Below are 25,403 nucleotides of genomic sequence, written 5' to 3' on the forward strand. Positions count from 1 at the left end.
TAGAAGAAAAAATCTCTGATTTTCACCATTGGGTATGATGTTACCTGTAGGTTTCTCATATATGACCTTTATAATGTTGATGTATGTTCTCTCTAAATCCACTTTGTTGGGTTTTTGTCATGAACCAATGTTAAATATTTTCAAATGCTTTTTCTGCATCTGTTGAGATTATTTCATTTTATCCTTTATTATGTTAATGTGATGTGTCATGTTGATTGGTTTACAATTAACACTTGCATTTGAACCACACTTGCATCCCCCAGATAATTTCCACTTGATCATAGTAAATGTTTTAATGTATTATTGAATGTGGTTTGCTAATATTTTGTTGAGGATTTTGCATCTATGTTCATCAGAATCCTTGGAATGGAGTTATTGTGTGTGTGTGTGTGTGTGTGTGTGTGTGTGTGTGTGTGTGCTGTCTTCATCTGGTTTTGTATCAGGGTAATGCTGACCTCATAAAATATATTTGGAAGTTTTCTGTTTTGAAATAGTCTGAGGAGAATAGGTTTTAACTCTTCTTTAAGTATTTGGTAGAATTCACCTGTAAATCTATCTGGTCCTGGACATTGTTGGAAGTTTTTTTTTATTACTGATTCAATCTTATTACCAGTAATCAATCTGAACAGATTTTCTATTTCTTCTGGATTCAGTTTACAACATTGTAAGTTTCTAGGCATTTATTTCTTTTAGGTTATCCAATTTATTGACATAATTTTCCATAATAGCCTTTATAATCCCTTACATTTTTATGGTGTCAGTGGTTACTTCTTTTATTATTTTATTCTGGGGTCATTTCTGTTTTTCTTCATGAGTCAATTTTGTTGATCTTTTCAAAGAACCAGCTCTTTTCTGTTCGTTCGTTCTTTCTTTCTTTCTTTTCTTTCTTTCTTTCTTTCTTTCTTTCTTTCTTTCTTTCTTTCTTTCTTTCTTTCTTTCCTTTCTTTCTTTTCTTTCTTTCTTTCTTTCTTTCTTTCTTTCTTTCTTTCTTTCTTTTTTAGTATCTAATTTATTTCTATTCTAACCTTTATTTTCTTTTAACTTTGGGCTTTGTTCTTTTCTAGTTACTTTAGGCATAAGGTTAGATTGAGATTTTTCTTGTTTCTTATAGTAGGCCTTATCGCTATAAATTTTCCTCTGTTAACAGCTTTTGTTGCATCCCAAAGATTTTGGACCATACAAATTCATTTTCATTTGTCTCCATGTGTTTTGATTTCTTCTTTGATTTTCTCATTGACCCATTAGTTATTTAGTAGCATGTTGTTTAGCTTTTATGTGTTTGTTTTTCCAGGTTTTTTTCTTTTGATTTCCAGTTTCATAGGATTGTGGTCACAAAAGATTCTTGTTATGATTTCAATCTTATTAAATTTGAGACTTGTGGCCTACGTGTGATTTATCCTGGAGAATATTTCATATGCACTCAAAAAGAATGTGTGTTTTGTTTTTAGATGGAATGTTTTGTACATATATCTGTATGGTCCATCTGGTTTAATATGTCCTTCAAAGACACTGTATCCTTACTGATTTTCTTCCTGGATGATCAATCCATTGATGTTAGTGGGGTGCTAGAGTCCTCTACTATTATTGTAATACCATCAATTTTTCCCATTATGTCTGAGATTTAGGTCTTCCTTTGCTGGGTGTATATGTATTTACGATGGTTATGTCCTCCTTGCTGGGTTGCTCTCTTTATCATTATGTAATGTCTTTCTTTGTCTCTTGTTACAAGCTTCATTATAAAGTCTGTTTTATCTGGCCTAAGTACTGCTGCCCCCACCTCCCCCCCACTCCCCGCCACATACATACTTCCACTTGTATGGAATATCTTTTTCTATTTCTTCACTTTCAGTGTGCATGGGTCTTGAGGTCTGAAGTAAGTCATATAAATGGGTCTTTGGGTTATTTTATTTGATCTATTCAGTCATGCTATGTCTTCTGATTGGAGTATTTAGCCCATTTATGTTAATTATTGATGGGTATGTACTTACATTTTGTTCATTGTTTTCTGGTGTTTCTTTGTAGTTTCCCATTCTTCTCTTGTTTTCCTTCCTTGTGATTGATGACTTTCTTTAGTGTTGTGCTTAGCTTTTGTAAATTTATTTTTTCTGTATCTATTATGTTTTTGGCTTGTGGTTACCATTAGGTTCATATATACTATTTTAAGTTTGTATTAAGTTGGTCACCTGAGTTTGTACACATTCTAAAATAAGTTTTTTTTTTACTCCCCCCTCCATGTTTTTTATATACATTGTCATATTTTACCTCCTATTTTGTGAGTCCCCTTAATTTTTTTTTTACATGTAACTGATTTTACTACTTTTGTCTTTTAACCTTTATACTAGCTTTATAAGTGATTGCTATACTACTCTTATGGCATGTTTTCCACTTTTCATAATTTCTTCTTATTATGAATGTTGTTTTCCACTTAAAGAAGTCCCGTCAACATTTCTTCTAAAGCTGATTTTAGGGTGATGAAGTCATTTAAATTTTGTTTGGGAAACTCTTTATATTTTCTTCAATTCTGAATAATACTTGGTTGCAGATGTTTTTCCTTTCAGAACTTTGAATATATCATGCCACTGCCTTCTTGCCTATAAAATTTCTACTGAAAAAACATCAGCTTGTACACAACTACTTGTTCCCTCTTGCTGTTTTTAAGATTCTCTATCTTTAATCTTTGACATTTTAACTATTGTGTGTTGTGATGTGAACCTCCTTGGGTTCATCTTGTTTTGGAACTCTCTGTACTTTCTGAACCTAGATGTCTGTTTCATTCCCTAAGTCAGGGAACTTTTCAGCTATTATTTTTTCAAATACGTTTTATGCCTTTCTCTCCTATTTCTGGGACCCCTAAAATATAAACATTTATTTACTTGATGTTGTCTAAGAGAAACCCATATAACCTATTCTCACTTTTTAAATTCTTTTTGTTCTTTGGCTTGGGTGCTTTCTACTATCCTGTCTTCCAGATCACTGATCTATTCTGCATTTTCTAATCGCTGCTACTTTCTACTGCCTTTTCATTTCAGTTATTGTATTCAACTCTGATTAATTATTTATTGTTTTCTACCTCTTTGTTGAAGTTCTCATTGAGTTTATTCATTCTGCTTTCCAATCCAGTGAATATCTTTGTGATCATTACTTTGAATTCTTTGTCAGGTAGACTGCATATTTCCATTTCATTTCATTCTTTTTCAGAGGTTTTGCCTTGTTCTTTCATTTGGATCATATTCATGTGTCTCATTTTGCTTGACTTTCTGTGTTTGTTTCTATGAATTAGGAGGAAGGGCTACTTCTCCTAAACTGGGAGGAATGGTCTTGTGTAATTTTATCCCCTGTGTAGACTATGTGAACTTGGTGACTTTGACTGGCCACCTGGAGGTGTTACTGACATAGGCTGGATGTTCTGGAGTACTCTAGGGTAGGTATTTGCTGGTGGATGATCAGAGCTGAGCTGGGCACAGGCCAGGGTTATCCCAGGGCTTTCCACTCAGAGGGCACCCTAGCAGGATAGCTGAATCTGAAATGGGTATGAGCTGGGGAATCCTGGGGTGCTCCATGTGCTTCCTGACAGGGAAACTAGAGTCAAAGTAGTATGGGCCTGGAGTTGTTCAGGGTGCTTCATGCTTATCTCACCTTGGCAAGATGTCTGGAGCTTTAGTGAGTGCTGACAAGAGGTTTCCTGATGTGTGCTATATTGGGGCCACCATGGTCAGATGGCTTGAGCTGGAATGGGTTAGGACCTGGGGATAACTGAGGTGGTAGGCTAATGAACTCTACTTCTACCCACGCCAGCAAGGAGGGAATGTAAATAGAGGTGTTCTCCAACCCCTCTAACTGAGAGAGAGCTCTAGCTCTCTCAAACTGCCATTTGAGCAGTTCTAGAGATGGATCTTTTATATTCTAGTTGCTCTTTTAAACTATGGCTCTTTTTCTGTGACCCCAGACACCCAGGGCTAGCTAGGTAGGAGCCTAAGGCTCAGTGAGGTAGCAGGCTGGCTATGATACACAGACCCTGCTCCCATCTGCACTATCAAGGTGAAGGGGAAATGTAAACTGGTAATCACCACCCCCTCCAACCAAGAGAGAGTGCAAGTAGCTCCCTTACCATTTGTGTCAGACTTCTAGAGCTGGATCCTTTCAATTCAAGTTGTCTTTTTAAGCCATACCCTCCCCAACCATGTCCCAGAACAGACAAATCTGCTCATGGTCCCTCAGTACTATTCCTTCCCATTTCAGTGTTGAGGGTGGGAGTTCCCTTTGTTACCATGTCTCTGTCTCATCATTCTCTTTATGGTCTATTTTTGTTGTGCAAAAGCTGTATCATCAGCCCACAGTTGTTCTTCAGGAGGAATTGCTTTATAAATAGGTACAAAGTTGGGGATCCCTGGGTGGTGCGGCAGTTTGGTGCCTGCCTTTGGCCCAGGGTGCGATCCTGGGGACCCTGGATCGAATCCCACGTTGGGCTCCCAGTGCATGGAGCCTGCTTCTCCCTCTGCCTGTGTCTCTGCCTCTCTCTCTCTCTCTCTCTCTAAAAGAAAAAAAAAATAGGTACAAAGTTGCTGTGTCCATGGAGGAGGTGAGTTCAGGGTCTTTCTACATCACCATCTTTGCCCCTCTCCCCTCTTGTCATTGTTTTAAAGCACTAAGTGAAGTAGACATTTTTAAAAACTGAAGTAACTGGGAAATGTCCTCTTTAACTTCTTGTTTCCCCCCACTTTTTTTTTCCATCCTAGGTGGAAACCTAGGACACCTTCTGGAGTTCTTTTCATTTATTTTCTCATTATTGTTTCATTATTTCTTGAGGTAGGATAATAAAAGTTTCTGTCAGTGAAAAAAGCAAATGCAAGGACATTGTCCATTTGGAAAGAACATGCTCATATTAAATCACCTTACATTTTCTGTATCAAGGATATATTGTGAATAATTCCCATTTGATGCCCCTGTTCTCATAAAACTATGTTAACACAACAACTGTCTTAAGGTGGCAACTGCCTCAGAGAGGTAATCCATTTTATATATATATAATTTCAGGAATATCTCCCAATGGGGTTATGTATTCTCAAATCCACCAAATTATTGATTAAGAATTGGACAGCAGTAGCCAGCCTTAGTATTATTGATAAACCCAAACAATTCTGTATCCAGGGTCATATGTTGTTTCTCCTGTTGCTTACCATGCAGCTTCATGCAATAAAACTAATATAACCCCTTCTTCATGCATATGAACATCCTAAGTCTTTAAGATCTCTTCATGCTGATGATAGTAGTCTTGGAGGGAGCTAGCTCTCAAATTAATTTGATGCATCCTTTAGTCTCCTGCATAATGTGCTATATGATGATTAGTTTCAAACTGCCTCCATGGCTACAATAACAGCCATTCTGTTTTCCCTTAGTAACTCCCCTCGTTTTTGAAGTGCTAAGTGACTGTCCTGTTGGAAATGCTGGAGGTGGTGGATCGGGTTTTGCCCATGATCTCTCTTTTTTCTTTAATAATTTTTTTATTGGAGTTCAATTTGCCAACATATAGGATAACATCCAGTGCTCATCCCGCCAAGTGCCGCCCTCATTGCCCATCACGCAGTCACCCCAACACCCCACCCACTTCCCCTTCCACTACCCCTTGTTCATTTCCCCGAGTTAGGTGTCTCATGTTTTGTCACCCCCACTGATATTTTCACTCATTTTCTCTCCTTTCCCTTTATTCTCTTTCACTAATTTTCATATTCCCCAAATGAATGAGACCATATAATGTTCATCCTTTTCCGACTGACTTATTTCACTCAGCATAATACCCTCCAGGTCCCTCCACATCAAAGCAAATGGTGGGTATTTGTTGTTTCTAATGGGTGAGTAATATTCCATTGTATACATAAACCACATCTTCTTTATCCACTCATCTTTTGATGGACACTGAGGCTCCTTCCACAGTTTGGCTATTGTGGACATTGCTGCTATAAACATTGGGGTGCAGGTTCCCAGCATTTCACTGCATTTGCATCCTTGGGATAAATCCCCAGCAGTGCAATTGCTGGGTCTTAGGGCAGATCTATTTTTAACTCTTTGAGGAACCTCCACACAGTTTTCCAGAGTGGCTGCACCAGTTCACATTCCCACCAACAGTGTAAGAGGGTTCCCTTTTCTCCACATCCTCTCCAACATTTGTTGTTTCCTGTCTTGTTAATTTTCCCCATTCGAACTGGTGTGAGGTGGTATCTCATTGTGGTTTTGATTTGTATTTCCCTGAAGGCGAGTGATGTGGAACATTTTCTCATGTGCTTGTTGGCCATGTCTATGTCTTCCTCTGTGAGATTTCTGTTCATGTCTTTTGCCCATTTCATGATGGATTGTTTGTTTCTTTGCTGTTGAGTTTAAGAAGTTCTTTATAGATGTTGGATACTAGCCCTTTAACTGATACGTCATTTGCAAATATCTTCTCCCATTCTGTAGGTTGTCTTTTAGTTTTGTTGACTGTTTCTTTTGCTGTGCAGAAGCTTCTCATCTTGATGAAGTCCCAATAGTTCACTTTTGCTTTTGTTTCTCTTGCTTTCATGGATGTATCTTTCAAGAAGTCGCTGTGGCCAAGTTCAAAAAGGGTGTTGCCTGTGTTCTCCTCTAGGATGTTGATGGAATCTTGTCTCACATTTAGATCTTTCATCCATTTTGAGTTTATCTGTGTGTATGGTGTAAGAGAATGGTCTAGTTTCATTCTTCTGCATGTGGATGTCCAATTTTCCCAGCACCATTTATTGAAGAGACTGTCTTTTTTTCCAGTGGATAGTCTTTCCTCCTTTGTCAAATATTAGTTGACCATAAAGTTGAGGGTCCACTTCTGGATTCTCTATTCTGTTCCATTGATCTATGTGTCTGTTTTTGTGCCAGTATCACACTGTCTTGATGACCACAGCTTTGTATTACAACCTGAAATCTGGCATTGTGATGCCCCAGCTATGGTTTTCTTTTTTAATATTCCCCTGGCTATTTGGGATCTTTTCTGATTCCACACATTCTTAAGATAATTTGTTCTAACTCTCTGAAGAAAGTCCATGGTATTTTGATAGGAATTGCATTAAACATGTAAATTGCCCTGGGTATCATTGACATTTTCACAATATTAATTCTTCGAATCCATGAGCATGGAATATTTTTCCATCTCTTTGTATCTTCCTCAATTTCTTTCAGAAGTGTTCTGTAGTTTTTAGGGTATAGATCCTTTACTTCTTTGGTTAGGTTTATTCCTAGGTATCTTATAGATCCTTTACTTCTTTGGTTAGGTTTATTCCTAGGTATCTTATGCTTTTGGGTGCAACTGTAAATGGGATTGACTCCTTAATTTCTCTTTCTTCAGTCTCACTGTATAGAAGTGCAACTGATTTCTGGGCATTGATTTTTGTATCCTGCCACACTGCTGAATTGCTGTATGAGTTCTAACAATCTTGGGGTGGAGTCTTTTGGGTTTTCTATGTACAGTATCATGTCATCTGCAAAGAGGGAGAGTTTGGCTTCTTTGCCAATTTGAATGCCTTTGATTTCCTTTTGTTGTCTGATTGCTGAGGCTAGGACTTCCAGTACTATGTTGAATAGCAGTGGTGAGAGTGGACATCCCTGTCTTGTTCCTGATCTTAGGGGAAAGGCTCCCAGTGTTTCCCCATTGAGAATGATATTTGCTGTGGGCTTTTTGTAGATGGTTTTTAAGATGCTGAGGAATGTTTCCTCTATCCCTACACTCTGAAGAGTTTTGATCAGGAATGGATGCTGTATTTTGTCAAATGCATTCTCTGCATCTATTGAGAGGATCATTTGGTTCTTGGTTTTACTCTTGCTGATATGATCAATCACATTGATTGCTTTACGAGTGTTGAACCAGGCTTGCATCCTGGGGATAAATCCCACATGGTCATGGTGAATAATCTTCTTAATGTACTGTTGGATCCTATTGGCTAGTATCTTGCTGAGAGTTTTTGCATCTGTGCTCATCAGGGATATTGGTCTATAATTCTCCTTTTTGGTGGGATCTTTCGTCTGGTTTTGGAATTAAGGTGATGCTGGCCTCATAGAACGAGTTTGAAAGTACTCCATCTCTTTCTATCTTTCTGAACAGCTTTAATAGAATAGGTCTTATGTCTTCTTTAAACGTTTGATAGAATTCCCCTGGGAAGCCATCTGGCCCTGAACTTTTGTGTCTTGGGAGGTTTTTGATGACTGCTTCAATTTCCTCCCTGGTTATCAGCCTGTTCAGGTTTTCTATTTCTTCTTGTTCCAGTTTTGGTAGTTTGTGGTTTTCCAGAAATGTGTCCATTTCTTCTAGATTGCCTAATTTATTGGAGTATAGCTGCTCATAATAAGTTTTTAAAATTGTTTGTATTTCCTTGGTGTTGGTGGTGATCTCTCCTTTCTCATTCATGATTTTATTAATTTGAGTCTTTTCTCTCTTTAATAAGCCTGGCTAATGGTTTCTCTTATTAATTCTTTCAAAGAACCAACTCCTGATTTTGTTAATCTGTTCCACAGTTCTTCTGGTCTCTATTTCATTGAGTTCTCCTCGAATCTTTATTAATTCTCTTCTTCTGCTGGGTGTAGGATCTATTTGCTGTTTTTTTTTTTTTTTTTCTCCAGCTTCTTTAGGTGCAAGGTTAGCTTTTGTATTTGGGTTCTTTCCAGTTTTTGGATGGATGCTTGTATTGCGATGTATTTCCCCCTTAGGACTGCTTTTGCTGTATCCCAAAGATTTTGAATGGTTGTATCTTCATTCTCATTAGTTTCCATGAATATTTTTAATTCTTCCCTAATTTCCTGGTTGACCCTTTCATCTTTTAGCAGGATGGTCCTTAACCGCCACGTGTTTGAAATCCTTCCAACAAGAGGAAATATTCTCTGATTCTATATACTGTAAATCCCTCAACTTCCCCTGAAACTTTCCAGTGCTGCTTGGTCAATAACTTGCTTTTCCCCTATCCTCCCAGCTGGTCTTCTGGGGGAGGGGCTTGCTGTGCTGATTCTCAGGTGTGTGCACCTGGGGGAGCTGCCCAGCCCCCTGCCAGGTGCATGGCTCAGTGGGAGCTGTTTATCCTGTGAAGCCCCTGCTCAGTCCCAGGTACAAGGTGACACCAGGAGGAACAACAGTGGCAGCGGCCAGCTCTCCAGCCCTAGGGTCAGCTCCCGCATTAACTACCACAGCTCTCAGTCCGAGGGGTCCTGGATGCCCTGGGGGCGGGGCCGCTGATCTGCACAGCTCGGGGGCGCCTGGTGGCAGGAGCGTCCTTGCTGTCCTGGGCCCTCCCGGCCTCCGCCCGTCCTGGGGGAGCGCCGGATCCTGGGCTGTGTTCCCCAGCGCCCTGGGCTCCAGGGCCTGCGCGGCTGGAATCGCGCTCCCAGGGCCGTGCAGCCCCCTCCACGGAGCCGCCACCTGAGCCGCCTCCGAGCTGCTCCCGGGCCCGCCGGGCGCCCGCTGCAGCCCTTTAGGGAGCTGGGCCGCGGGGTGTTGCCCGCTCTCCCCCACGGCGCAGGTCCTCTGTTAGTGCCCCCGGGAGCCTGAGGGCATCCCCGCCCCTCCTGGGATCCTGCCCGAGCTCCCTGCAAGCGCCTTTCCGTCCGGGAAGATAGGTGAAGCTCCTGCTTCTCAGGGACGGGGCTTTCCTGTCCTGGGGACACTTGCCGGAGGCCTTAGCCCGGCTCCTCGTGGGGCCCCTCCCCCTTGGATGCTTTTTTATTTCTTTCTTTTTTTTTTTTTTCCCCATCTTCCTACCTTGATAGAAGCGCAAACTCTTTTCACTGTAGCATTCCAGCTGTTCTCTCTTTAAATCTCAGACCGAATTCGTAGGTTTTCAGGATGATTTGAAAGTTACCTAGGTAAGTTGGTGGGGACAGGTGACTTGGGGACCCTTCTCTTCTGCCATCTTGCTGCATATCGCCCATGATCTCTCTAGGGCAAGTGATAAGTTCCAATATCTTTCCTAGAGCCTAGAAGGCTCTTCCTGTTTTCATTTCTTTAAGGGCTCAAGAAAACCTCTAAATGCAAAGGAAGCAAGACATCAGTTTATGAACCTCATTGTCTGCCTTCATAGCCTCTCATATTTCCACCTTTTGCTGTAACCCTTGGAAAATATCCAGTAACCAACCATCCAACTTCAGCCAAGTAACTGTGGCACTGCTCCAGTGGGGGATCTCTGTCCCCCAACTTTCCATTTAAACCTTTTCTGGTTAAAAAAACAACACAACAAAGCATAATACCAGATCAATTGGCACTGGCAGGGATCCCTAGTGGGTACCAAACATTAGGACACAAGTGACCCACAGTTGTGATACCTATTGTGAACAAATTTATAAACATATGGAAGAAGAGTGCACAGGGGTGAGGTGTGTTTGAGCCAGTTGTACTAGAAGTACTGAGAAGACCACTCCAATTGAGAAAGTTTGCCTATATGTCTGCATTATTTTATTTATTGGGTTGGCTGAGAGAGGAAAGGAAGACTAATTTTCCAAATAATAAAGGGGTTTATTGTTAGGAGCCTAGAACTCAACTATGGAGTATCCATACCAGTGCTACTGATAATAGCTGGAGGCCTTGCTGAAGGAGGGGGGAAAGATGGAGATCTGCATGGATATTAGAGATAAAGGCTAATTTCTACTAGGCAGGTGATGAGACTCTTGAAGTGCTGGCACTGCTTTTGTTTAGACTGAATGAACAGGGTGGATAAAGAACTGCTTGAAGCACAGGTGCAGTGAGGACTTTGTTTACATGGTGTAAGTTGCCCTATCCAGCCAGTATAGGGCATCTCCCTAACAGCTTCTAAGGATCCTCTTGCCCCTATTCTTAAACCCCTCTGTGTTTTAATTTAGGTGATTCCTATTGACCAAGCTTCAAGCTGATTCTTTTCTCAGCTGTGTTGAGTCTACTGATGAGTACAAAAGGACATTTTAGATTCTTTTCACTGTTTTCCGTGGCTAGCATTTACTAATATCAGTTCTTACAGTTTCTGTCTCCTGAAATTAACCATCTGATCGTGCATGTTGCCCATGTTTCCACTAGGCCATTAATATATTAATATATATAGTTCTCTATCTAGTATTTCCAAAAGTTGTACAATATCTGAATCTAATGTTGATTGATTTGTCTCCTGATGATGTGTTTTTCTTTTTAAACACCACATAATTTTTGTTGGAAGTCAGATATTTTGTATAGGAAAGTAGAGACTGAGATAAATAGTTCTTATGCCTGGAAAGAAGCACATCTTTCCTTCTGCTAGGTATTTACAGTTATGAACTGAGCCAATCTGATCAGGAATTAAGCTAACCAGCCCCCATCTCAAATTCTGTCTTCAGCACATATTTCCATCATGACCACTGGTGGAGGTTTTTTTTTCTGTTTTATTTGCTGCAATGTAAAAACCAGTGCCCTAAGGGCAGTGGAGTTTGCTGCTCTCCCACAGTGGCCTAAGCCTTTTTGTTTGATAGGGAAAATAGAGGAGAAGCATCCAAATAGAGATTTCATATCCTTTCCCCTCAGTTAATACTGTTCCCATAAAGGGCTGCTTTATTAAAAATCTTGCCCTGCCTCCCATCTTTTTTTGTTACTCCCCAGTGAGGTATGTGGTAAGAGGCTGTAAGTGGGTGCAAATTCCCTTTATGTCTTTGCCCCTCGGTATCTTGTCTTCAGTCACATTTGGTCCTTACTAATTGGCTTTAAGAAGTATTAGCTGAATTCTTAGTGGCATCTGGCAAGATCTATCTCAGTTAAAACGTACTCATGCCACATCTTCTCTTGAAGATACTTATTTCTTAGGTTTTGTTACCCAGAAACTTCAGTTTTTTATAGGTTCAGGGTTATAAGTTTGGCTATCATCTTGCATTTTATTCTTGTTGTAAGGGTTAAAATGAAGCTCTTTATTTTTCTACATCCTAAGAGGAAACCGGAAGGTCTTCTCATTCATTTTAAATGAGTTAACAGAACTGCAGATATCCTCTTTAGTAAAATAATAATAAAAACAACAAGAAACCATCAAGTCATTTCATGAATTAAGCCTTTAATGTTATACCCTGCCTCATATTATTAATTGTATATGACACAGTATTTTCAGTTAAGGTCAAAAGTATTTAAAATCCATTTCTTAATCCTGTGTAGACATTTGAATCAGTTATCTGTTATTATTTCATCAAGGTGAATTTGCTTGGCATGTACCCAACGTAACATTATTTTAGCTTGTATTTTTCCTGTTTAGTTGTTCCTTCTTCTTTTTTCCCAGTTAATTGCATTTAAAAAAACTCCCCTAAGTCTTATATTCTCCTAATATGTTTTATGGCATTCCTATATAACAATCTGGTAGATTTTAGGTAACTTCACATGTATAAAAAACATAATATCTGAAATACCAGAGAACCTAGAATGATTGAAAATTTAAACTTAACTACCTCATTTTATCAATAAAATGAGAGGACATCCATTCTCTCCATTCTGTTTTGTTTATTATAGGATATGAGTAATATGGTGATAGATATATTTAGAAGATTTCAAATGATGTGTTTTATATTATATATCATGATGTATAATTTGTGAAATTTTCTGAGTACAGTTTGGATGGAACATGACATATATTTTGTGATGTTGATGGCCATTATGTAATCAATAAAAATCTAAGATTCTATAGTTGAAATTATCTTTGCCACTACAAGATCATGGCTATCTAGAGAGTGGATATCTCTACTCTGTAGAGAGTATTATCCTATAATCCTGAGGGAAACCATATCCTTGGCATTTCCCCCTTAGATATAGCTATGCCTGAAACAGTGTCGGTCTCCTGCTGAAGGAGGCATAAAATATAGATCTTATGATACATTTTAAAGGAAAAATTTTTATAAATTCAAGATTCTTTTGTGTTTTTGGAGGGAAGGGGTTGTGGTTTTGTTTGGTTAGATTTATTTTTTTATTTAAGAGAGAGGGAATGTGCACATGCCTGCACAAGTGGGGGGAGGGACAGATGGAGACTCAAAAAGACCACCCCTTGGTGAGGCTCATCTCATGACCCCTAAGACCATGACTTGAACTGAAATCAAAATTCAGTTGCTCAACCAACTGAGGTACCCAGGTACCCCATAAAGGATATTATTTTAAAACAATGTAATTCTTTAAAAAGTTTTTATTTAAATTCCAGTTAACCTACAGTATAATATTAATTTCAGGTGTACAATTTAGTGATTCAATACTTATGTACAACACCCAGTGCTCATCACAGCCAAAGAATGTAATTTTTTTCTAATTATAATTTCAAGTGTGAAAAAGCCCAAAGATTTAAGAAAAAGTTTAAATATTTTAAAAATGAAACAGCAAAGTCTGAACCAGTAGTCTTAGTGGTTGTGTGTGTGTGTCTCCAACCAAATATAAATAATCCTAATGCTTTTAAAATCATACATATATACATGTTTATGTGTATATAATCAGTGTCATGTATATAAATTTTTCTATCCTGATTTTTTCTTACTGCATCAGAAGTATTTTCCCATGTCATCAAAAACACTTCATAAATATTTTTAATACTGAATAATATTCTATTTTATAGTTGTGCCATAATTGAATATAAGCCTTTTGTGTATTAAAGTTGTTTCTGGTGTTTCTGTATTGAAGATAATGTCATGCTGAATTTCTTTATATATAAATCTTTGTCGTCATTTTTGATTACTTCTTTAGGATCCATTCATAGAAGTAAAATTACTGATTCAAAGATGATGAAATTTTTTATAGCTCATGACAGATATTTACAAATCATGTTCTGGAGAGCTTTAACAAATTGCGTTGCTACCAGTAGTTTATGAGAATATAGGTCTTAGTGAATCCTCACAAATATTGAATACTGTTATTTTAAAAATTTGTGTCAGTGGTGAATCATGAAGACTAGGATCTCCTTGATATTTTACTTTTTCATTTTTTTCCTTAATACTGGGTCCGAAATTTTTTCCACTTGTTTATATGCTATTTGCATTTCATTTTTTATGAAGAGACTGACAATATATTTTTTCTTCTTTCCACTTTTTCATAATTTTTGTTTTTCTAATGTGACTGTACCATTTTGCATTTCCAACAGCAGTATAAGTGCTTCAAATGTTTTACACTTTCTCATTGTGCTTATATTTTTAGTTAAAAAAATATTTTAGACATTCTAGAGGCATCTAGCTGGCTCAGTTAGCACGGAATGCAACTCTTGATCTCAGGGTTTTTAAGTTTGAGCCTCACATTGAGTGGAGAGACTACTTAAAAAATAAAATATTTTTAAAAAAACAAATTATTTTAGACATTCTAAAATATGTATAGTGGTATCTCATTTTAATTTGCATTTCCCTAATGGCTAATAACGTTGAATATTTTTTATTAGATTGGTTGTTTGCTTATTATTGAGTTTGAGTGGTTGATATTTATTCTAGATACAAGTCCTTCTTTGATACATGACTTGCAAATATTTTCTCCCATTTTGTGGCTTGTATTTTCATTCTCCCCAAGGTATGTGTTGAAGAGCAGAAGGTTTTAGAGTTGGAGAGGTGTAATTGTATTTTTTATTTAATGTATTATACCTTTGGGGATGTATCTAAGAACTCTTTGATAAATATCTCATTTGTCTAAAAGATTTTAGTTGTAGGGTGAAAATTTCAGTCTATAATCCATTTGGGGTCTAATTTTTACATGGTGTGAATGTAGTTTGAATTTTTTTTTCCACATACGGGCATAACACTTGTTCTAGAAACCTTAGAAAACATCCCTTCTTTACTGAGCTGCTTTGTAAAGTCTGTTGAAAATCAATTGATCATATTTGTGTGGATTTATTTCTGGAATTTTAAATAGTTTGATCTGTGGATCTAGCTTTTCACCAATACTACACTGTCTTGATTATAGTAGCTCTAAAATAGTCTTAAAACTAGATGATATGAGCATTCTTTTTTCTTTGTTTTCAGAATTATTTTGACTATTCTAGTTCTTTTGTTTTTCATATAAGTAACAAATTTATTTGGAAATATCTACCAAAAGAAAGTCCTGCTTGGATTTTGATAGGGACTGCATTGAAACTATGATCAATTTGAGGAAAACAGGCAACTTAAACAATATTGCTCCTTTAATCCATAAACATGATATACCTCTATTTATATCTTCTTTGATTTCTTTCATCGGTGTTTTGTAGCTTTCCAAATACAGTTCCTATACATATTGTTAGGTTTATATCTAAATATTTATGCGTTTTTGTATAAGTAGTACTTTTTAAAATATCCAGTTGTTCATTGTTAATATTCGGAATATGATTGATTGTTGATCTTGTATTCAGAGACCTTGCTAAACTTGTTAGTTCTATAAGTTTGTAGAGTCTTTAAAATTTTCTATATAGACAATTATGTTATCTGTGAATAGAAACCATTCTATATCTCCTTTCTAATGTATAGTCCTTCAATTTCTTTTTCTTTATTCTGACAGTAAATTTCAGTACAATGTTTAATAGGAATGCTGAGAGTGACACCAAATCTTTATTCTTAAGGGGAACATATTAATTGTCCAGTAGTAAGTATAATTTTTGCTACCGGTGTTTTATAGATTTTTAAAAAAGATTTTATTTGAGATAGGGAAAGGGGGGGGGGAGAATAAGGGGGAGAGGAGCAGAGGGGGCGGGAGAAGCAGGCTCCCCGCTGAGCAGGGAGCCAGCCAAAGGACTCAATCCCAGGGCCCTGAGACGGTGACCTGAGCTGAAGGCTGACACTTAACCAACTGAGCCACCTAAGTGCCCCTGTATTTTATATATATGTATATATTTTATCAGGTTAAAGAAGGTCCTTCTGTTGACCATGTTGCTAGAAAACTTTGCCCAGTGCTATGATTTCAAATCAATATAACTGGAGATAACACCCCTATATCACCATAAAAAGACTACTTTTGAATAACTATTTAAAAGTTAACAGGAATTTCTATACAAGATCATTAAATTTATTATGCATAAGAGCTTGAAATGAAGCATAAGCTAATTGCCAAAGAAATGCTTTATTTTGGTACCTTAAGAATAAATTGTATTTTCATGTCAACACAACACACACAAAAAAAGTTTTAAAAGATAAAAAACTCTAAGTGGGGTAGCCCTGGTAGCTCAGCGGTTTAGCGCCGCCTTCAGCCCAGGGCGTGATCCTGGAGACCCAGGATCGAGTCCCGCGTCGGGCTCCCTGCATGGAGCCTGCTTCTCCCTCTGCCTGTGTCTCTGCCTGTGTCTCTGCCTCTCTCTCTCTCTGTGTGTGTCTCTCATGAATAAATAAATACAATCTTTAAAAGATAAATAAACAGAAAAAATATAAAATTAAAAATTAAAAAAAAAAAAAAAAACCCTCTAAGTGGCGGGGGATTCCCCGGGGAGAGGTCCTGGAGGCCGGGCCTTGCACGGGGCTGAGTGCGTCGGGCCTCCCGGGCCAGGGAAGTGTAAGAACTGATGGCGGTGAGCCCGAGCGCGGGAACTAGACGAACAGGCCGGGGGCCAGTGTGGCCGGGCCTCCGCAGGCCCTGGCGGCCGCCGCCTGTCTCCTTCAGCCTTAATGGAGGAGCAAGAGCCGAGGCCCCGCTGGTTCCTGAGACAGCTTCTTGGGAGTGTGATCAGAGACGTGCAGAAGAATGAAACTAGACCATTCTCTTGCACCATACACAAGGATAAACCCAAAATGGATGAAAGATCTAATGTGAGACAAGAATCCATCAAAATCCTAGAGAAGAACACAGGCAACACCCTTTTTGAACTTGGCCACAGCAACTTCTTGCAAGATACATCTATGAAGGCAAGAAAAACAAAAGCAAAAATGAACTATTGGGGCTTAATCAAGATAAAAAGCTTCTGCACAGCAAAAGAAAGTCAACAAAATTAAAAGACTACAGAATGGGAGAAGGTATTTGCAAATGACCTATCAGATAAAGGGCTAGTATCCAAGATCTATAAAGAACTTATCAAACTCAACAGCAAAGAAAAAAACAATCCAATCCTGAAATGGGCAAAAGACATGAACAGAAATTTCAAAGAGGAAGACATAGACATGGCCAACAAGCACGTGAGAAAATGCTCCGCATCACTTGCCATCAGGGAAATACAAATCAAAACCACAATGAGATACCACCTCACACCAGTGAGAATGGGGAAAATTAACAAGGCAGGAAACCACAAATGTTGGAGAGGATGCGGAGAAAGGGGAACCCTCTTGCACTGTTGGTGGGATTGTGACCTGCTACAGCCACTCTGGAAAACTGTGTGGAGGTTCCTCAAAGAGTTAAAAATAGACCTGCTCTATGACCCAGCAATTGCACTTCTGGGGATTTACCCCTAAAATACAGATGCAGTGAAATGCCGGGACACCTGCACCCCGATGTTTATAGCAGCAATGTCCACAATAGCCAAACTGTGGAAGAAGCCTCGGTGTCCATCGAAAGATGAATGGATAAAGAAGATGTGGTCTATGTATACAATGGAATATTCCTCAGCCATCAGAAATGACAAATACCCACCATTTGCTTCAATGTGGATGGAACTGGAGGATATTATGCTGAGTGAAGTAAGCCAGTCGGAGAAGGACAAACATGTTTCATTCATACGGGGAATGTGAAAAATAGTGAAAGGGGATAAAGGGGAAAGGAGAGAAAATGAGTGGGAAATATCAGTGAGGGAGACAGAACATGAGAGACTCCTAACTCTGGGAAACGAACCAAGGGGTGGTGGAAAAGGAGGTGGGTGGGGGGTTGGGGTGACTGGGTGATGGGCACGGAGGTGGGCACTTGATGGGATGAGCATTGGGTGTTATACTATATGTTGGCCAATCGAACTCCAATAAAAAAAATATACAAAAAAAAAAAAAAAAGGAAAGGTGTTCTATATAAAACATTCACCCTAAATTCTGATTTGTCTAGTGGCCATCACTTCTCTTCAGACCTTGGCCAACCTTGGAGCAAGGATGATTTTGCAGTTATCTTGGCTCTCTGTGTGTAATAACATGCAGATATGCCCTGCTCTAAAGTGAGGGGACGGTATGGTTCAGTGGTCAAGAACCATCTGGCGCCACAATGCCTAGAGATAAAACCTGGCTTCTCTGCTTAAACAATTCCTTTACCTCCCTGAGCCTCAGTTTCATTACTTAAAGAATAGTGAGATACCAGACTGTATGGACTGTATGAAATAGATGAGATATGTATAAAGTGTTGAGCACAATGCCTAGAGCATGGTAAGTGTTCTTTAAAAGTCAGCCATTTTTACTATCATCATGGTTACTAGCTCAAGCTGCTCTGGCCATCAGGAGGCTACTGTAGCATTGGGGAAGTAAGTGACACTCTTAAGTCGTGTGACTCAAGACAAATCACCTCACCTTCCTTGGGCATCAGTATCCTTGGCTGTAAAATGGGGATGTCTCCCAGTTACTGAGAGAAGTAGATGAGATCATGAATGAGACTGCTTTGTAAACTACGGTAGAATTTCTCTTATATCTATGGCAACAATGTTGATTCATTTAAAAATCAACTAATCAAGAAATCAAAAAAGGTACATTCACCTTAAACATTTTGTTATAGTTTAAAATATATTAATGTTCATTCATCACTCTTGGTATGGAACCACAGCCTTCTCTTTGAGTAGGGGGCTGTTTATCAACTTTCTTACATGAACCACACACATACAGTAACATTTTGGTTTCCTTTTTTTTTTTTTTAATTTTATTGAAGTTCGATCTGCCAACATATAGTATAACACCCAATGCTCATCCCATCAAGTGCCCTCCTCAGTGCCTGCCCTTCACCCAGTCACCCCATCCTTCTGCCTTCCTCCCCTTCACTACCCTTTGTTCATTTCCCAGAGTTAGGAGTCTGTCATGTTTTGCCACCCTCTCTAATTTTTCCCACTCTTTCCCTCCTTTCCCTCATAATCCCTGTCACTATTTCTTATATTCGCCGTATGAGTGAAACTGTATTATGATTGTCCTTCTCAAAAAGTATGGAACACTTCACGAATTTGCGTGTCATCCTTGCACGGGGGCCATGCTGGTCTTCTCTATATCATTCCAATTTTGGTATATGTGCTGCCAAAGTGAGCACAGCATTTTGGTTTCTTTAAATTAGAGCAAAGGGTTCCTGAGTGACTCATTCAGTTCAGTATCTGCCTTCAGCTCAGGTCATGATCCTGGCATCTAGCCCTGCATCAAGCTCTCTGCTCTGTGGGGAGTCTGTTTCTCCCTCTGCCCCCTCCCCCTGCTCGTGTTCATGTGCTCTCTCTCTCAAATAAATAAAAATCTTGTAGTGGAACAAAGACTTAAAAACAAGTGGAAAGTAACGTGAGGGCAGATTTTTAAATTTTTACCCAGATTTACCCTTGATTGTCCCACAGCTAATTAAATAGCAGTTTGCTTAGTGCTTTTTTAAATCAGTCTTTACAAAAGTATTGAATGTACTTTTCATAGAAAATAAAAATGGGGCAGCCCTGGTGGCTCAGTGGTTTAGCACCGCCTTCAGCCCAGAGCATGATCCTGGAGACCTGGGATCGAGTCTCATATCAGGCTCCCCGCGTGGAGCCTGCTTCTCCCTCTGTCTGTGTCTCTGCCTCTCTCTCTCTCTGTGTGTGTCTCTCATGAATAAATAAATAAAATCTTAAAAAAAAAAAAAACAAACCCTCTAGTACGTCAATCAAGTTAATTCAAAGCTTCTACATATCTTTATGAACTTTACATATAGAATACCAAGATGTATTAGAAGAATTGCATCAACTTTTTACAGAATTAGCTACTCTTTAAATTTTCATTAAAATTCAGTCTGTTCATTAAAAATTGTCTGCTTACCAAAAAAATTCCCTTGCCAGTTTTCAGTGAGTTTTTAAAAATTTTGATTCTAGTATAATTAACATAGTATTATATTAGTTTTAGGTCTACAATATAGCAATTCAAGAGCTATATTACTCAGTGCCCATCAAGATAAGTGTACTCTTAATCCCCTTCTCTTATCTCATCCATCCCTCCACATACCTCCCCTCTGGGAACCATTTGTTTATTCTTACCAGTTAAGAGTTTGTCTCTTGATTTGATTTTTTTTTTTCCTTGTGTTGGTTTGGTTTGTTTCTTAAATTCCACATATGAGTAAAATCATATGGTATTTGCCTTTCTCTCACTGGCTTATTTTACTTAGCATTGTATTCTCTAGATCCATCCAGGTTGTTGCAAATAGCAAGATTTCATTCTTTTTTTATGGCTCAAAAATATTACAATATATATATATAAATTTCCTATATACAAAAATATAGAAAATATTGTTATATATTAAAATATAAATATATAATAAATCATATATAATTTATATAATATATAAAATGTATTTTCTATAATATATAATTTATATAAATATATAATTTATACTTTATATAAATTTGTAAAAATTATATAAGATATATAACTAAATATATAAATATAAATATTCATAAATATATACATAAATATATATTTATATAATTGTTGTATTATATATTTATATATACAAAATATTCCAATATATAATTTATATACATTATATCTATATCTGTTTAAATAAAATCTCATTTCTTCTTTTCCATTCACCTATCAATGGATACTTGGGCTGCTTCCATTGTAAATAATTGCCCCAATAAACATAAAGGGGCATGTATTCCTTCCAATTAGTGTTTTAGTGCTCATTGGGTAAATACCCAGTAGTGCAATTACTGGATTGTAGCCTAGTTCTACTTTTAACTTTTTGAAGAAACTCCCTACTGTTTTCTACAGTGGCTGAACCAGTTTGCATTCACACCAACAGTGTGTAAGGGCTCCTATATTTCCACATCTTCACCAACACTTGTTTCTCGTGTTGTTGATTTTAGCTACCCTGACAAATGTGAGATGATCTCATTTTGGTTTTGATTTTCATTTCCCTGATAATGAGTGGTGTTGAGCACCTTTTCATATGTCTGGGCCATCTGTAGGTCTTTGGGGAAATATCTATTAATGTGTTCCACCCATTTTTAATAGGATGATTTGTTTTTGGGGTGTTGAATTGTATTAGTTCTTTATATATTTCAGATACCTAATCCTTTTTTGGATGTGTCATTTGCAAATATCTTCTCCCATTCAGCAGGTTGTCCTTTAGTTTTACTGGTTGCTTCCTTTACTGTGCAGAAGCTTTTTATTTTGATGCAGTTTATTTTCGCTTTTGTTTCTCTTGCCTTAGGAGACCTATTTAGAAAGTTGTTGCTATAACCTGTCGAAGAAATTACTGTCTGTGCTCTCTTCCAGGGTTTTTACAGTTTCAGGTCTTACATTTAGGTCCTTGATCCATTTTGAGTTTGTCTTTGTGTATGTTGTAAGGAAATGATCCATATTCATTCTTTTGTATGTAGCTGTCTGGTTTTCTCAACACCATTTGTTGAAAAGACTATCTTTACCATTGAATATTCTTGCCACTTCTGTCAAAGATTAATTGAGCATATAAGTGTGGGTTTGTTTTTGGGTTTTCCATTCTATTCCGTTGATCTATGTGTACTTTTGCGCTAGTACCACACTGTTTGGATAGTATAGCTTTGTAATATAATTTGAAGTCTGGAATTGTGACACCTCCAGTTTTTTTTTTTTTTTTTTTTCCTTTTCAAGATTGCTTTGACTATTTATGGTCTTTCATGGTTCCATACAAATTTTAGGATTATTTTTTTTCTAGTTCTGTGAAAATTCCTGTTGGTATTTAGATATGGATTGCATTAAGTCTGTAGATTGCTTTGGATAGTATGGACTTTTTTAAAAAAAAAAAAAAGGTTTTATTTACTTATTCATGAGAGCCACACAGAGAGAGGCAGAGACATAGGCAGAGGGAGAAGCAGGCTCCCTGTGGAAAGCCCAATGTGGGACTCCATCTCAGGACCCCAGGATCACTCCCTGAGCTGAAGGCAGACCCTCAACCATTGAGCCACCCAGGCATCCCAAGTATGGACATTTTAACATTATGTGTTCTTCCCATCCATGAGTATGGAATGTCTTTCCATTCCTTTGTATCACCTTCAATTTATTTCATCAGTGTTTTATAGTTTTTGGTGTTCAGGTCTTCACCTCTTTGGTTAAGCTTATTCCTCGTATTTTGTTATTTTTGGTGTAATTGTAAATGGGATTTTAAAAAGATTTCTTTTTCTATGGCTTCATTATTGATGTAAAGAAATACAACACGTTTTGGTACATTGATTTTTTTTTTGTATCCTGTGACCTTTCTGAATTTATTTATCAGTTCTAATAGTTTTTTGGTGGAGTCTTTAGGGTTTTCTATATATAATCTGTTATCTGCAAATAGTGAAAGTTTTGCTTCTTCCTTACCGATTTGGATGTCCTTTATTCCTTTCTCTTGTCTGATTGCTATGGTTAGGACTTCTAGTACTATGTTGAATAAAAGTGGTGAGAAGGGACATCACTGTCTTGTTCCTAACCTTAGGAGAAAATCTCTCAGTTCTTCACTGTTGAGTATGATGTTAGCTGCACATTTTTCATATAAAGTCTTTATTATGTTGAGGTATGTTTCCTGTAAACTTTGTACTTTGTCAAATGCCTTTTCTGCATCTATTGAAATTATTTTGTGGTATTATACTTTCTCTTATTGATATGATGTATCATATTAATTTGGAAATAGTGTCCCACACTTGCATCCCAGAAATAAATCCCTTTGATTTTGCTGAATGATTTTTCTGATGTATTGTTGGATTCAGCTTGCTAATATTTTGTTGAGGGTTTTTGCATGTATTTTCATCAGAGATATTGGCTTATAATTATTTTTTGTTGTGACCTTATCTAAGGTTGGTATCAGGGTAACATTGGCCTATTAGAATGAATTTGGAGGGTTTTTTCCTATTATATGTTTTTGGAAATTTTTGAGAAGAATTGGTATGAACTCTTTTAAAATTTGGGATAATGCAGCTGTGAGGCCATCTGGTCTTGGACTTTTGTTCATTTGGAGTTTGATTACTGATTCCATTTCATTGCTGGTAATCAACCTGTTCAAATTTTCTTTCTTTCTGCTTCGGTTTTGGGAGGTTATATGTTTCTAGGAATTTATTCATTTATTCTTGGTTGTCTAATTTGTTGGCATATAATTTTGGTTGTTAACTGTCCTCTTTCATTTGTGATTTTGTTTGAGTCCATTTTTTTTTTTTTTTTTTAGTTTGGCTAGAGGTTTATCAATTTTGTTGATCTTTTAAAAAACCATCTCCTGGTTTCATTAAACTATTCTATTTTCTTAGTTCCTATATCATTTCCTTCTGCTTTAATCTGTATTAATTCCTTCCTTCTGCTGGATTTTTGTAGTGTTTATTCTTCCTTTCCCACTTCTGTAATTGTAAGGTTAGGTTTATTTGATATATTTCTTCTTGAAGTAGGCCTATATTGCTATAAACTTCTCTCTTAGAACTGCTTTTGCTGTATCCCAAAGATCTTGAATCAATGCATTTTCATTTTCATTTTTCTTCATGTAATTTTTTTATTTCTTCTTTGCTTTCTTGGTTGACTCATTGTTTAGCAACATGTTATTTAACCTCCATGTATTTGTGCTCCTCCAGATTTTTACTTGTGGTTGAATTCTAGTTTCATAGCATTATAGTCAGAAAAGATGCATGGTATGATTTCCGTCTTCTTAAAGTTGTTGAAGCTTGTTTTGTGGCATTATATTGTGATCTATTCTGAAGAATGTTCCATATGCACTTGAAAAGAATGTGTATTCTTCTTTTTAGAATGAAACGCTCTGGATACTCCTATTTAAGTCCATCTTGTCCAGTGTGCCATTCAAAACCACTGTTTCCGTATAGCTTTTCTGTTTGGATGATATTATATATGACATATAGATGTTATATACATATGTATTATATAATAATAAAGGATACAACTTCTTTTATTGTAAAGGGGAGGTTGTACCCTTTATTATTGTATAATGTCCTTCTTTGTCTCTTGTTCTAGTCTTTGTTTTAAAATCTTTTTTGTCCAACTTAAGAATTGCTACCCTGGCTTTCTTTTAACATACATTTACATGATAAATGTTTCTCTATCCCCTCACTTTCAATCTACAGATGTCTTTAGGTCTGAAGTGAGTCTCTTATATGCAGCGTATCAGTGAGTTTATTTTTTTTTAAATCCATTCTGCCACCTTGGGTCTTTAAATCCGAGCCTTTAGTCCATTTATATTCAAAGTAATTATTGATAAGTATGTACTTGTCATTTTGTTACTTGCTTTATAGTTGTTTTTGTAGTTCCTCTCTGTTCCTTTCTTCTCTTGTTCTCTTCTTTCCTTGTTTGCTACGTTGCTTTAGTTATATACTTGGATTTATTTCTTTTTATTTTTTGCATATCAGTTACTAGGTTTTGATTCGTGTTTATCATTGGGTTTGTATATAACATGTTCTGCATATTGTAGTCTATTTTAAGTTGATGGTCACTTAACTCTGAACCCATTCTTTACTCCTCTACCCCCTTCACTTTTTAGGTATATGGTGTCATCCTTTTATTTTTGTGAGTGCCTTGACTGATTTTTACAGATACATTTATTTTTACTGATTTTGTGCTTCCTTCTTTTTCACTCTCATGGCCTTTCCTTGCCATTGAATGAGTACCCTTTAATATTTCTTGTAGGCTGGTTTAGTGGTCATGAACTCCTTTAGCTTTTGTATCTCTGGGAAACTCTTTATCTCTCCTTTTATTTCTGAATGATAGCCTTCTGGATAGCATATTCTTGGCTGTAGATTATTTTCCTTTTAGCACTTTGAATATATCATGCCATTCCCATCTGGCCTGCAAAGTTTTTGTGGAAAAATTTGCTCATACCCTTATGTGGTTTCCCTTGTATGTAACTGTATATTGTATATTTTCCTGAGTTTAAAATTCTCTCCTTATCATTGCTTTTTGCCATTCCAATTGCTATGTGTCTTGGTATGGACCTCTTTGGGTGGATTTTGTTGAGGAATCTCTATGCCTCTTGGATCTCAATATCTGTTTCTTCCCCAAATTAGAGATTTTTAAGCTATTATTTCTTCAAATAAACTTTCTGGTTTTTTTCTCTCTCCTCTTTTCTGGGACCCATATAATGTGAATATTATTACACCTGATGGAGTCATTGAGTTTCCTAAGTTTATTCTTATTTTACATAATTTTTTTCCTCTCACCTCACGCTGATTACTTTCCGTTAGTCTTACATTACTTCCATTAGGTTGCTAATTCATTATTCTGCTTCCTCTAGCCTGATATTTATTCTATCTAGTGCATTTTAAATTGCATTTATTGTGTTCTCCATATTTGATTGGTTATTTTTTATCCCTTTCTTAAGAGTCTCACTGATGTCTTTCACTCTTTTCTCAAGTCCAGTTGAGCATTTTTATGATCATTATTTTAAATTCTCTGTATTAGTTATATCC

At 37.2% G+C, this 25,403-nt stretch overlaps 1 non-coding gene across 1 annotated transcript; it reads right to left on the bottom strand.

The window, feature by feature from the left end:
* Positions 1–18,965: 18,965 nt before the first annotated feature.
* On the bottom strand, positions 18,966–19,072 carry LOC144304204 (U6 spliceosomal RNA). Its single transcript, XR_013371152.1, has one exon. It is a non-coding gene; the product is annotated as a U6 spliceosomal RNA (small nuclear RNA).
* Positions 19,073–25,403: the final 6,331 nt, after the last annotated feature.

This window comes from Canis aureus, chromosome 2, assembly GCF_053574225.1.
Source record: "Canis aureus isolate CA01 chromosome 2, VMU_Caureus_v.1.0, whole genome shotgun sequence".
Lineage (NCBI taxonomy): Eukaryota > Metazoa > Chordata > Mammalia > Carnivora > Canidae > Canis > Canis aureus.